Genomic DNA, 16,175 nt, shown 5'->3' on the forward strand with positions numbered 1-16,175 from the left:
GGCGAGCCGGGATTCGAACCCACAATCAAAGATTTTTGTTGTGCCAAAGGACGCGAATTGCAGCGTCTTAGCCGACTGCCCACTCCCAGCATTGATTAGAACAACTTACCGTAAATTACACGGTAAAATGATCCAAGGTACCACACAATCTGACGACAGTCCGGAGTGCAGAACGTCCAGATTAGACACTTATTGTTGATAAATGAACGTGTGGGATTACGTCTGGCTAAAGTACAGCTTACAAAGTATGATAACGATTCCACTGGACGAACCACTACACGTAGCTATGCTATGTGTTTCCTGACTCGCATACATATACCTCAAACATATTCGTTCTGCAAGACTTCACACCACACAAGCCGACACACCGGCACGAGTGGCACTCAAGCGTGTTGGACGGGCGGGACACAATAACCAATATGAAATCAGGCAGTTCATATTTATGTCATGGCTGCTTTTCAAGAGGTTATTCTGTACATAACAGAAAATTGGAAAATAGGTTTCATGGTATGCGGAAAGAATACAATTTGACAGTTATATAAGGTTCACACCTTGACACGTGTTGTGTCACGTAGTGGTCACGTGGACGAAACTAGTTGCATATTGATTCCTGCTTGTGTTGGCCGATGTCACAATTCCCTGAGTCGATCAGTGCTGAGTGGTCAGTTAAGCGTCATAAACTCCACGTGCCTGAGAAGCGAAACTAACTAACTCATGTCAAACAATGGTCGTCATATGACAATCAAAATGTTCGGTAAAACCAACACAAAGGCTTCCTCCCAGATAAGGCAATCAGCTGACAACCCCCAGCTGATATGTAAAGCTGGGGTGATATGTAAAGCTTGTATGATATGTAAAGCTGGGGTGATGTGTATAGCTAGTATAAGGCAATCAGCTGACAACCCCCAGCTGATATGTAAAGCTGGGGTGATATGTAAAGCTTGTATGATATGTAAAGCTGGGGTGATATGTATAGCTAGTATAAGGCAATCAGCTGACAACCCCCAGCTGATATGTAAAGCTGGGGTGATATGTAAAGCTAGTATGATATGTAAAGCTGGTTGATGTGTATAGCTAGTATAAGGCAATCAGCTGACAACCCCCAGCTGATATGTAAAGCTGGGGTGATATGTAAAGCTAGTATGATATGTAAAGCTGGTTGATGTGTATAGCTAGTATAAGGCAATCAGCTGACAACCCCCAGCTGATATGTAAAGCTGGGGTGATATGTAAAGCAAGTATGATATGTAAAGCTGGGGTGATGTGTATAGCTAGTATAAGGCAATCAGCTGACAACCCCCAGCTGATATGTAAAGCTGGGGTGATATGTAAAGCTAGTATGATAGGTAAAGCTGGGGTGATATGTATAGCTAGTATAAGGCAATCAGCTGACAACCCCCAGCTGATATGTAAAGCTGGGGTGATATGTAAAGCAAGTATGATATGTAAAGCTGGGGTGATGTGTATAGCTAGTATAAGGCAATCAGCTGACAACCCCCAGCTGATATGTAAAGCTGGGGTGATATGTAAAGCTAGTATGATAGGTAAAGCTGGGGTGATATGTATAGCTAGTATAAGGCAATCAGCTGACAACCCCCAGCTGATATGTAAAGCTGGGGTGATATGTAAAGCAAGTATGATATGTAAAGCTGGGGTGATGTGTATAGCTAGTATAAGGCAATCAGCTGACAACCCCCAGCTGATATGTAAAGCTGGGGTGATATGTAAAGCTAGTATGATATGTAAAGCTGGGGTGATGTGTATAGCTAGTATAAGGCAATCAGCTGACAACCCCCAGCTGATATGTAAAGCTGGGGTGATATGTAAAGCTAGTATGATATGTAAAGCTGGGGTGATGTGTATAGCTAGTATAAGGCAATCAGCTGACAACCCCCAGCTGATATGTAAAGCTGGGGTGATATGTAAAGCTAGTATGATATGTAAAGCTGGGTTGATGTGTATAGCTAGTATAAGGCAATCAGCTGACAACCCCCAGCTGATATGTAAAGCTGGGGTGATATGTAAAGCTAGTATGATATGTAAAGCTGGGTTGATGTGTATAGCTAGTATAAGGCAATCAGCTGACAACCCCCAGCTGATATGTAAAGCTGGGGTGATATGTAAAGCTAGTATGATATGTAAAGCTGGGGTGATGTGTATAGCTAGTATAAGGCAATCAGCTGACAACCCCCAGTTGATATGTAAAGCTGGGGTGATATGTAAAGCTAGTATGATAGGTAAAGCTGGGGTGATATGTATAGCTAGTATAAGGCAATCAGCTGACAACCCCCAGCTGATATGTAAAGCTGGGGTGATATGTAAAGCAAGTATGATATGTAAAGCTGGGGTGATGTGTATAGCTAGTATAAGGCAATCAGCTGACAACCCCCAGCTGATATGTAAAGCTGGGGTGATATGTAAAGCTAGTATGATAGGTAAAGCTGGGGTGATATGTATAGCTAGTATAAGGCAATCAGCTGACAACCCCCAGCTGATATGTAAAGCTGGGGTGATATGTAAAGCAAGTATGATATGTAAAGCTGGGGTGATGTGTATAGCTAGTATAAGGCAATCAGCTGACAACCCCCAGCTGATATGTAAAGCTGGGGTGATATGTAAAGCTAGTATGATATGTAAAGCTGGGGTGATGTGTATAGCTAGTATAAGGCAATCAGCTGACAACCCCCAGCTGATATGTAAAGCTGGGGTGATATGTAAAGCTAGTATGATATGTAAAGCTGGGGTGATGTGTATAGCTAGTATAAGGCAATCAGCTGACAACCCCCAGCTGATATGTAAAGCTGGGGTGATATGTAAAGCTAGTATGATATGTAAAGCTGGGTTGATGTGTATAGCTAGTATAAGGCAATCAGCTGACAACCCCCAGCTGATATGTAAAGCTGGGGTGATATGTAAAGCTAGTATGATATGTAAAGCTGGGTTGATGTGTATAGCTAGTATAAGGCAATCAGCTGACAACCCCCAGCTGATATGTAAAGCTGGGGTGATATGTAAAGCTAGTATGATATGTAAAGCTGGGGTGATGTGTATAGCTAGTATAAGGCAATCAGCTGACAACCCCCAGTTGATATGTAAAGCTGGGGTGATATGTAAAGCTAGTATGATATGTAAAGCTGGGTTGATGTGTATAGCTAGTATAAGGCAATCAGCTGACAACCCCCAGCTGATATGTAAAGCTGGGGTGATATGTAAAGCTAGTATGATATGTAAAGCTGGGGTGATGTGTATAGCTAGTATAAGGCAATCAGCTGACAACCCCCAGCTGATATGTAAAGCTGGGATGATATGTATAGCTAGTATGATATGTAAAGCTGGGGTGATATGTAAAGCTAGTATGATATGTAAAGCTGGGGTGATGTGTATAGCTAGTATGATAGGTAAAGCTGGGATGATATGTAAAGCTGGGATGATATGTAAAGCTGGGGTGATATGTATAGCTAGTATGATAGGTAAAGCTGGGATGATATGTAAAGCTGGGGTGATATATATAGCTAGTATGATATGTAAAGCTGGGATGATAATTATGTATAGCTAGTATGATATGTAAAGCTGGGATGATATGTATAGCTAGTATGATATGTAAAGATGGGATGATATGTATAGCTAGTATGATATGTAAAGCTGGGACGATATGTATAGCTAGTATGATATGTAAAGCTGGGATGATATGTATAGCTTGTATGATATGTATAGCTTGGATGATATGTATAGCTAGTATAATATATAAAGCTGGGATTATATGTATACCTCGTATGATATATAAAGCTTCTATTAAATGAAAACCTAGTATGATAGGTAAAGCTGGGATGATATGTAAAGCTGGTATAATATGTATAGCTGGTATGTGTGTAAAGCTTGGGTGATAAGTAAAGCTGGGATGATATGTATAGCTTGTATGATATGTGTAGCTTGTATGATATGTAAAGCTTATATGATATGTAAAGCTTGTATGATATGTAAAGCTGGTATGATATGTATAGTTGGTATGATATGTAAAGCTGGGGTGATATGTATAGCTAGTATGATATGTAAAGCTGGGATGATATGTATAGCTTGTATGATATGTATTGCTCGTATGATATGTAAAGCTTGTATGATATGTAAAGCTTGTATGATATGTATAGCTTGTATGATATGTAAAGCTTGTATGATACGTAAAGCTTGTATGATATGTAAAGCTGGGATGATATGTATAGCTTGTATGATATGTAAAGCTTGTATGATATGTAAAGCTTGTATGATATGTAAAGCTGGGATGATATGTATACCTTGTATGATATGTATTGCTTGTATGATATGTAAAGCTGGGATGATATGTATACCTTGTATGATATGTATAGCTTGTATAATATGTAAAGCTGGGATGATATGTATAGCTGGGATGATATGTATAGCTGGTATGATATGTAAAGCTTGTATGGTATGTAAAGCTGGGATGATATGTACAGCTGGTATGATATGTAAAGCTGGGATGATAAGTAATGCTAGTATGATATGTAAAGCTGGGGTTATGTGTATAGTTCGTATGATATGTAAAGCTTGTATGATATGTAAAGCAAATCTCAAATCTTCGTAGAAAGACCACGCTCGAGTGCACAGCTTTAGCTGTGAAATGTCGACACCTAAGAGCCTCTTGTCGTACAGTCTAGTTGATAGTTTTATTTTACTCAGAATCATTATGCCCAGATATAAATATGACACGGCTCACTGGTTGCTACTATTTCATATCCCAGGTGGGTACACAGATGGGGAAGGGAGCTAGCTATTATTTTCCATCATCATCATCATCATCATCATCATCATCATCATCGTCATCATCATCACCATGTACAGATCAAGATTAAAAAAATGCAGCAAAGAGGGTTTGGGTGATCCTGGCACAATCAGGCTTGTTAGGCTCATCATCAGCTCAGGGTCCTTGCCCCCTCTACACGCAGCCCAGGACAGCGAAATGGACTTCTCCCGGGAAGCGCTGCCTAGTCAAACCCACCCAGAACTTTTCGGAGAATGTGAAGACTTCCCAACACTTCTGCCTTCTGCATTACCCAGATTGTCAGACGGGCTGTATTCCTGGTAGCAAACTGGGGTACCCTCCCAATGTCAGTCAACAGATTGGGAGGTACCAAACCTAAGGCACTGATAACAATGGGGAGTGACATTTCGAAAGCGAGGTCTGCATATTTGCCATGTTTTTCCTCAATCTTGTCAATCACATTGGCGTCAAAAGGGACAGAAAATTAAAAAAAATAAAGGATTCCATTTGATTTATTATAAAAGGACAAGATCAGGTGTGTTGGCCTGAATATGTCTGAGGCTGTATACGGGCCTATTCCAAAGAATTTTGTATTTATCATTTTCTATGACGCCCTCTACATGTTCTGGGTCGTACCATAGCATGTCGAAGACGGTAATAAAATGATCGAGCCATCATGTCGCTTGAGATACTGTGTCTGTGCCAAAGCTGGGCATCCACTGAAAATGTGTTGGGCAGTCTCATTAAATTCATTACATAATCTACATTTCATATTTACATTTTGATACAAAATCACACATTGACGGTTTATTTTTATTACCGTTAAAACATTGTTCTACATTGTTAAATTTAAAACATTGTTCTTCAAACTTTTGATAGTATAAAGTAGGCACGATTGAAATTTGACTGGGAAATTGGTAAGCGCTACACTTACGAAACAAACAACTTTACTGGTACCATGACAGAAATTATTATCCTTTGTAGGTATAAGATCCTGACATTTCTAAGGGGCGCAACTCAATTGTGGCACATTTGACGTCAGTGTTCCACGTCGATCTTTCGTATGTCTATTCTGTTTAATGATGACAACTTGGCAAATCACTAAATTACCGAATCCCATTTTTTTACATTTATGCAAAGGGTACATCGGCAGGAAACGGTCTTTATTAAAGTTCTGAAATCTAATTGGGGCAATACGGTAGTATCTTCCATTGTATAGCACAATGTGCTGAAGTAACTGTGTTCAATGCTCTACATGTTTTACCTCTGGTTATATCAGTAAGTGTCTTATTTTCAAATGTGCATATATAAAATCATATACTTTCTTTTTTTCTTATCAATCAACTATGCAATATGAATTTCCCTTGGGATCATGAAGTCATATTTTATCTCCTATCCTATTGTAAATTGTTAGCTTGTTCAACCGATACTGAATAAATGTTGTTGTAAAATGTTTGAGTCCATGTGCAACTGTGTGCAAAGTTGTTAAATACATATGTTTTAAATAATTCCCGAGAACAGTCGCCGCCATGCAGCCGTAGGAACAATGGGAGATGACAGATGTGTCAGCGGTAATAATAAGCTCAAAAGTAATATAACTGTTTCAAAACGTTTAATGAACTCACTATTTATGCAAGCCATCAAAAATATTTAAATTCTTATTTGGAATATGACGTACGTCATGCTATGTGGAGATCTGTTGATTATACATCAGTAAATATAAACACTATGAAACCTTATTTATCATCACGTTCAACTGCACTGGTACATAGCCTCTCTCCTAATGTGTTGTTAGGGTTGACTAATCAAACGATAAGTGTGATGTAACAAGAACAGACTCCATGAACTGACTTTTACATAATATTATTTTTCAAAGGGCATCAATTTCATTTGCGTTTGTGTAAATACGTTGTTAACAAAAGGTGGGACCCAGGGCACCCTCCACAGGAACTCGCACCACACAACCACACACAAACTACACTCACATACCCAGACACTCACACACAAACTACACTCACATATCCAGACACTCACACACACACACACACACCACAGACACTCACACACATACACCACAGACACAAACCAACACACACAACACACACCAATGACACTCACACACACGCTACACAGAGACTCACCCACACACCACAGACACAAACTAACACACACAACACACACCAATGACACTCACACACACGCTACACAGAGACTCACCCACACACCACATACACAAACTAACACACACAACACACACCAATGACACTCACACACACACACACACACACACACCACATACACATACTAACACAACACAGACACTCACACACTTACCACATACACAAACTAACACACACCACACACACAAAACAGACACTCACACACACACACACAACATACACAAATTACACATACACAAACACACACACAAGCACACATAAAAGCTACAAACACAGAGAAACACACCAACTAAGCACACACACACACACACACACACACAACACATACAGACTACTCACACAAATACACTCAAACTACACACACAAACTACACACACAAATACACATAAACGCACACACAACAGACACACACACACATATATACAAACACATGCATACAAACACACACTCAAACATGCAAATACACACATACAAACAAACACACAAACACACAAAGACACACACCAGTCCTCAGTGCCCTCTCTGGCACGCCGTAGGATGACGCCACTCCTAGCTGTATCATATATCAAGCTAAAATTTATCATTATCGGTATCAGTATTTCAAATCTGTTGAAATAAATAAATATGCCCATATATTTACAATGACATTTCCACACAGGATAGATTAGCCTCAGTAGTATATGTACCTATATATTTCCAAAACCTACCGTGACAGCTGACGCACATTTGTCATGTTTTAGTCGAATACAGACATACAGTAGAAAATGGATATAACGAGCTACACGAGACCCGAGGAATCAGTTCGTTATATACGTTGTTCGTTAGCCATCTTGGATAAAACAAAAACAATACACGTTATTGCAGCACTGACCTGTATGTAGACATGTAAATACAAAAAAAAAAAAATTGTTTATTCCACTAAGATTACAAATTAAATGTACAAGATTCATGAACATTGACAAAGCATTGACGACTCAGGTTTGACGTGAAAAGGCATAGGAGCATATTTAAAATTTAATTGCACTCGCCGGTGGGTGGTAGAGAGGGGGGGGGGGGGTGGCGGCGAGTTCACGGTTTAGCAAAACGTGACTACCCCAGTTCCGTGACACGTGCTTCTTGGCGGGGTATTGTGAGGGCAGGGTAAACAAGCAGTGGCGAGAGAGTACACAAACACCACAGTCACTGAATACCATCTGACAGTGTCCGAGGTTTACACTGGTTCTCTCACTGATTGAGGTCCAGTCAGGTCCCACCGAACGTGGAAAACTTTACATTAGTATTTGCTGAGTCCCCGCTTGCTTTTTAACCGATAAAGGATTCAAGTCTGTGTGAGCTGTGAGCTGTGTAAAGTTTTGTTTGTTTGTTTGTTGTTTAACGCCGCACTCGGCAATATTCCACCTATATGACCCCGGTAAATAATCGAGTCTGGACCAGACAATCCAGTGGTTGAAATCATGAGCATCGATAAACAATTGCGATAGATGACATGGTCAACCAAGTCAGCGAGCCTGACCACCCGATCCCTTTAGTCGCCTCTTACGACAAGCATAGTCGCCTTTTAAGGCAAGTATGGGTTGCTGAAGACCTATTCTACCCCGGATCTTCACGGGTTAGGTTAGACCACGCGAACCCGGAACCTTATCATTGGAATCACTTTTCAAAGTTGAAGGCATGTTTTTTGGGTTCGAATCCCACGTCTTATTGTTCTATCATCAAAGTAAATTATAGGAACAACAGAAGTTCCGGTATTGTTTAGGGGCTTAACTTAAACTTTAGTTAGTTAATACTCGGTCATAGTCGTAGAAGTCATAGTTTAACTACATTTAATAGTGTGTATTCTGCGCTGAAAAAGCACGAGGAACTTTGCACGAAGAATGCCCTCTATTCTCATTAAACTTCATAGCAAGTGATTGTGGTTTGACGCCACTGCCAACAGTATAACACACTTACGTCACGTCGCACCGTAACCAGCAATATTACACACTTATGTCACGTCGCACCGTAACCAGCAATATTACACACTTATGTCACGTCGCACCGTAACCAGCAATATTACACACTTATGTCACGTCGCACCGTAACCAGCAATATTATGCACTTACTCTACCGAGATAGTTTTATGCAAGAAAAGCAGCTACTCTACCGAGATAGTTTCATGCAAGAAAGGCACTTACTCTCACGAGATAGTTTTATGCAAGAAAGGCACTTACTCTACCGAGATAATTTTATGCAAGAAAAGCAGGTACTCTGATGATAGTTTTATCCAAGAAAGGCATATACTCTGAGAGAATCATTTCATGCATGAAAGGCACTTACTCTGACAAAATACTTTTACGCAAGATCTGTCCTTACTCTGACGATAGTTTTATGCAAGAAAGAACATACCCCGACAAAATAAGTTTATGCAAGAAAGAACATACCCCGACAAAATAAGTTTATGCAAGATCTGTCCTACTCTGACGATAGGTTTATGCAAGAAAGGCATATTCTCTGAATCATTTCATGCAAGAAAGACGCTGCATGGTATCTCAGTGTGCGAGCACTATAAATCGACATCAGTCCGGACTAGTACAAGCAGCCACACAAACACACACACGTGCATGCACGTCGCTATATAAGTGCAATAATCTTGGAGGCGACGTTAAACCCCATTTCACCTCACCTCACCTCACCTTCATTGTACCAGTTTATTTTTACACAAGATTACCCAGCCACAGATTACTGGTTACAAACTGTTGCAGGGATAGACAGTTGTTTCAATTTTCAATAACGCAAAGAAAAAAATTCGGTATACTTTCTTTTGCTCCTCGGTATAACAAGAGAATTTGGAATATACGTCATTTATGTCTTCATTGTTAAAACAGCTTGTCACTCAGATTTATCATAGGCTGGCTCTTCATAAGCGGGTCAGGTGATGAACAATTCGGGTTATCTAAATAAACCATCAAAACACTGAGTCCTCGCGTTCTGCATGGCAGCTAACATCACATGTCATGCGTCACATAACACTGGCTGACATCACGAGACGAGCGTGATATCATTACAAAATGAATTTGTTACACACATTGTGGAAATTCTGATTGGTCGAGAGCTCAACTTTAATTTATATTCAATACATGCACAAAAACTTGCATTTACAGATCATAAATGCACGTTTTGCCGGAAGCAGCTGAACTATTTTCTAAATGACGTTGACGTTATTTACGTCTAGTGAATGAGTGAGTGAGGCACTCCAAAACAGATCGAGAATCGTAAAGTGAGTGAGTTGGGTTTAACGTTAAACAACAAACAAACAAACAACCCCACCTCGGTCGTATCGGTAAAACATGGCTCAGCCTGAAGACAATACGTATGGCAATATTGAACTGAACTCATCACCTATTGAACTTTTAACTTGAACAAGAAGAGTATGCTTTTAGATCTGGTATACATTTCAGTGGAATTAATAAACGCTAATGATGAGTCAAATCGGCATATTGAAGGTAAAACAAACTTGTTTACATTCATTATCTTAATTTTTCTGTTTTGATAACGAAAATATCTTGGCGTGTAGGAATGTCAAAAAACAAATCCAGACCTCATAAAACATAACATACATAACTTATATTTTTTAATCATTTTCTATCCATTTATGAATAAATTAATTACGAGAAATATCATTATTAGTTAATCTTGTAGATCTTCCAATAAATGACCAAAACGCCCATCCCGAGGGATGTGTGAATGAAAAAAGTGAATTTGACGAAGGTCGGGATTAAATTGAAAACACGAATAACAATTTTAAGTGTAAATTGAAGAATTAAAATTTAGATATACTAGAATTTTGAACATTAAAATTTATGTTCCGAAAACTAGCTTGAAGCTTTCAAAAAGCTTTCTAAGCAAGTAATGGCCGAAATTGAACAACACGCTCAACTCGAATCAACGAAAAGAAATACAAGGAGTTGTTAATCGTTTGGAAGGTAAAAATCCATCCTAAATCAGATAGATTTCTTCCCACCATAAACTACCAGATAATCGAATACTATTTCAATGGGCTTAAAAATAAGATTAATATTCTGTGTTTTTTCTTAACCTCCACTTTTTCGACTTTCCATAACATACCGGTATATTTGAAAATTTTCTAAACAGTCATCGTTGTTCAGATAATTGACTTGCTTCTTACAAAGTTTATTTTACTATCATAGCTTGGTGCACCGTAAGTGGCCAACCGAAACTGGCCCTGGCAGTTGTCGCACCCTATTACCCTTGCCAAATAGGCTACTTGGGGAATTTTACGCGACGCCATCCCAAAACAGACCGAGAATCGTACAGTGAGTAAGTTGGGTTTAACGCCGCTTTTAACAGTATTCCAGTTATATCGCGACATGTCAGCTTAATATGGGAGGAAAGCTCGAAGTGATGCAGGTCTCAGACGTTTACCACTTCGGAGAAACCCACGAGCACGGGTATGGTGCTGACAAACCTAGAAACATAATCGGGGCGAATCGGGATTCAAACCCAAAATCATAGGTTTCTGGCATGCCCAAGGGACGCAACTCTGCACATCAAACCACGGCGCCTTAGACGTCTGGGCCACCCGTGCCCCGAGAATCGTAAAGAGGCCCTCCCGGAAAACTGTGCGGATGAATATCGCAACCAAAGTCTAAAAAATATAAGAGCAGCCCTAAACAGAAAGCTAACAGATGCTGAAAGAAATGTTGATATTCTTAGAAATAAAACTTTTGATATGGCAAATAAACTTCTGAATACAAAGCGTAAATTAATGGCGAAACTACCGGTCCCGTCCTACGCGACACAAAAAGATAATTCAAAAAGGGGATCTAGAAAGAAGAAATGCCTCCCTTAAAACTCCTGACAATGTAGAAACCATGGTGTGGTTCTATCTTGCCACACATTTTGTTAGACGGGGGCTCGAGTTTCCCACCAACTAACAACTGGGGTGGGGGATACTGAACTTACTTCAGAGAAAAGAATGTATACGACTTGCGGTGAATTTAGTTTCCACCAGGACCCGCGCTAAACGCATGTTCTCCGAATTCATGCACGGTCTCCACGAATGCAGGTTGTAGCGTTGTTTATCGCCCTGTCACAAGGTTTCAGAGTAACTTGCACCTAGCGTGTAAAAGACAGTTAATACATTGTCATACGTCGAGCTTTCATCGAAAAACCATGATTTTGGCGTATCCATAGCGTATCCATAACGAGAGTGAGTAATGGTTTAAGCAATATTCCAGCAATATCACGGCGGGGGACACCAGAAATGGGCTTCACACATTTTACCCATGTCGGGAATCGAACCCGGGTCTTCGGCGTGACGAGCGAACGCGTTAACCACTAGGCTACCCGAACGCCCCATCCATAACGAGAGTTTACCGTATATGTAACGCATGTCTAACGTATTAGTAGCGTATCACTGACGTATACATAACTTATGACAGCGTATAAAAGCGTATTGCCAGAGTGTGTCTGGCGTGTTCAACGTATGGCCGGCGTATGAATAACGTATGACTAGCGCGCTCAGCGTAGGGGAAAGGCGCCTAAAACGGGCCGTATGGGTAACGTATATCTGGCGTATGTAAACGTATGAAGAGCGTACCTCTAACGTATGCCTAACGTATAATTCATACCTTCATACGTTCCCATACGCCGAAAATGCATGTACAAAACTGTTTTTTAAGCCTCGGCGTACTACAACGCACAAGCGTGCTTTTAACGTATACAACTTACGCCTAACTTATCCATAGCGTGTTTCAGCGTTGCCGGCGTTTTGGCAAAAATTCTCATACGTCGCCATACGTTACTGCTATACGTTGTAGTGAGACGGGGCCATTGCTCTGCCCACTTCGGACTACCGCCATTCACGTATTGAACAATGCCGGGGTGGGACCTCAATACAATGTTAATGTCTGGCCATAGGAACGAGGCTTCAGCTAGGAATTATACAGAAAAAGGGGGCAAAGGTGGCCCAGTCGTCTAAGGCGCCGCCATTCGCTGTGTGCAGAGTTGCGTCCCTTGAACACGCCAGAAACCTATGATTGTGGGTTCGAATCCCGGTTCGCCCCGATTATGTTTCTAGGTTTCAGCACCATACCCGTGCTCGTGGGTTTCACCGAAGTGGTAAACGTCTGAGACCTGCATCATTTCGGGCTTTCCTCTCACATTAAGCTGACACGCCGTGATATAATTGGAATACTGTTAAAAGCGGCGTTAAACCCAACTCACTCACTCACTATACAGAAGAACTGATCCTCTGACCAAACGAGAGCCAGGAGTGACACACTTGTCCACAGAGCTGCTCCAACTCCCTTGTGTCTTCAGACGACACCTGTGCCGACATTACACGTCGAGTACCCGCCGCCACATTTCCAAATCCTGTTTTTAACAGTTTTAGGCCAACGTGTCCCCCAACAACCTGTCTCCAACAGTATAATAATCTTACATACTTCTCAACCACCTTCTGCTTCTCATGCCATTTTGACTAATTCAAATTTTGAAAACTGTCAGTTCTCCATTTACATGAACAACGCTTGACATTACGACGTTAGCTGCTGTGATGCTCGCTGTCAATGCCATGTTGGTATGACTCCATTAATAAAGTCCCTTCCGAAAACAAATAATTTGAAGTTTTTCTCGCTCAGGCATAACGTCGGTGAAAGTAAAACATTTTCACAAACGATAAAGTATATGGGTATCCATTCAATAAACACATTTGTTTGTTATTTTTATGACGTAGCGGGAAAGTTGTCTTCATATATTTTGGCGCGTGTTACGATGTGCAGCGAAATGAGCACGCTTGTTAACAAACCTGATTAATAGAGTAGATATATCAGAAACGGATCGATATTGAACCGCTGACTGATGTCACGTGACAGCACGATTATAAAACCTGCTGACATCACGTGATAGGCTTTATACAACACTGACTTCACGTGTCAACGGTGATATATAAATAGCTGGCATCACGTGACAGACTCATGACACTGGCGGAAAGATATGACTTGTTCTAACATTGATATATTCGAATAACCTCGAATTTCAATGGTAAGCCTTTGCAATGCGTTAATACCGAAATATTATTAAATATATGTAACAATACACGTCACTCAAATTCAAAAAGGTATGTTTTAAACCCCCCTATCTTGGAAAAGGGGGGATCTGGTTTCAAAACATTCAAACCAGGGACCCACTTGGCAATGGGTGTCAGTTGGGTTTAATTCAGAGGCAATAATCCGGGTCAATCCAATAGTTCAAAGGTGAACAGTATGACCTGGATCACCCAACAAGACTTACTGGAGGAACTCGTCATATCGATTGTTACCCTGTCTGGCGCTCGGCATTAGGGGGCTAAAACAAGGACTGGTCGGCTCGGAGTCAGTATACTGTGTCTGAGTGGGGTATTTATGTTAACTGCGCCATGGTATCTCAATGGGCTAGCACTATAAATCGGCATCAGTTCGGACTAGTACAATCAGCCACACACGTGCAAAACGTTTGGACGCGACGTTAAACCCCATTTCACCTCACCTCATATGGACATTATTGTTGGATGTGCGCATTAGTGTAAAATCCCTGGAGCATGAAATATGCATGCTGCAATGGCGTGTCTGCCGGCAATAAAGGCCAGAGAAACATTTACGCACCCCTTCCTATTAAAATGTGGTCCTGAAGAATATTTACGTACCAAATTGAGGCCCGTGTTAACTGAAATGCATCAGAATACAAATCTTTAAGATAAAATCTAACATTCAAAACAGTTTTTGCATCAATTCTACCATGACTCAGTAAGTAAACCCGTAAGGGTGGAATCGAATGTTTTACGTAGATTGTCGATCTGACGTCAGGAGAGAGTGAGTATGGTTTTACGCCGCTTTTAGACAATATCGCAGCAATACGTCCTGTGACACCAGAAATTGACTTCACACAATGTTTTTTTTTTGGTTGTTGTTTAACGCCGCACTCGGCATTATTCCAGCTATATGACGGCGGTCTGTAAGTAATCGAATCCAGTGATTGATATCATGAGCATCGATCAACGCAACTGTGAAACGATGACATGCATCAACCTATTCAGCGAGCCTGACCACCCGATCCCGTTAGACGCCTCTTTCGACAAGCACAGTCGTCTTTTACAGCAAGCATGGGTTGCTGAAGACCTATTCTACCCCGGATCTTCACGGGTCCGACGCATTGTACCCATGTGGGGAACGAACACGGACTTCGGCGTAACGAGCGAACGCCTTTACCACTAGGCTACCCAACCGCCCCTCTGACCTCAAGAAATACAAACAACAGCCTTGAAACACAATATGGCGCTATAAATGCTGAAACATTGGTTTTTACATCACGATTCTTTACTCGCATACATGACTGATATTGAAACTCTGCAGGCCTACACGAAGTGGTTCCTCTGACAAAAAAAACACTTTTTTTCTAAGCTCGAATAGGTTAAACGTTCATATTAAGAAGAGTGTACCGGGCGATCAGTGTCTGAGTACGATTTCCTGGCCACGTGATAGTAAGGAATAGCACGACTCCTCCATTAGAGTGGTGTCACAGAGTGACTTAACTGCACTCTGGACAACGCAATGTTAAAGAATTGTAGCTTCTGAACAACAACCCTTTTTTGTACAGTATCGTTTAGGACATCTGAACTATTTTAACATGATGTAATCCATGCGTAACGGCGGTCAGTTGAACCTTTATCTAACACAGCATTTCACAGTATGACATTTATAGCCTTAATCCATTTTCCCCGGGCCGTGTCTGTAATCACATCCATAAGCCCCATGTCAAGGGCAACGCTATTGTCTCTTTGTCTGTCTATTGTTGTCCAATAGTGTATATATATGTTTACATCTTTACTGTTAGTCCTATCAGACTCGCTAAGTGCACTTCAGGCCATCAGTGGGAGAAACTCAAACTTCAGGCCAAACACAGTCAACAATATTCTATACGAATATACAAAACTATCGGACCAAGGGCAACAGGTGGAGCTGTGTTGGATCCCCTCTCACATAGATATTCATGGAAATGAAAAGGCAGACTCACTGGCGAAGCTAGCTCTAGACAAAGCGGATATACAGCCTATTCCCTTTAGTAAACTAGAGATAAAAAGCAAAATCAAAGCCTCCATAGCAAAAAGATGGCAAGCCCAATGGGACGCAAGTAAGATCGGCAGATGGCTATACAAAATTCAACCCAAGGTCCAACAAAAGCCA

The 16,175-nt window shown here is 40.9% G+C and overlaps 1 protein-coding gene across 4 annotated transcripts in view; it reads right to left on the minus strand.

Moving 5' to 3' along the window:
• The window catches only part of LOC139448285 (organic cation transporter protein-like), a 54,418-nt gene that overhangs the window by 25,294 nt on the left and 12,949 nt on the right, over positions 1-16,175 (minus strand). Inside the window, exon 1 of one of the 4 annotated variants that reach the window (XM_071229828.1) lies at positions 110-262. The exons of the other annotated variants lie outside the window; for them this stretch is intronic. The gene's annotated coding sequence lies outside the window, so the exon portion shown is untranslated. Of the gene's footprint in view, positions 1-109; positions 263-16,175 lie in introns of those variants that run through there. 4 annotated transcript variants of the gene reach the window in all.

This window comes from Haliotis cracherodii, unplaced genomic scaffold (genome assembly GCF_022045235.1).
Source record: "Haliotis cracherodii isolate W230 unplaced genomic scaffold, xgHalCrac1.p SCAF_7, whole genome shotgun sequence".
Lineage (NCBI taxonomy): Eukaryota > Metazoa > Mollusca > Gastropoda > Lepetellida > Haliotidae > Haliotis > Haliotis cracherodii.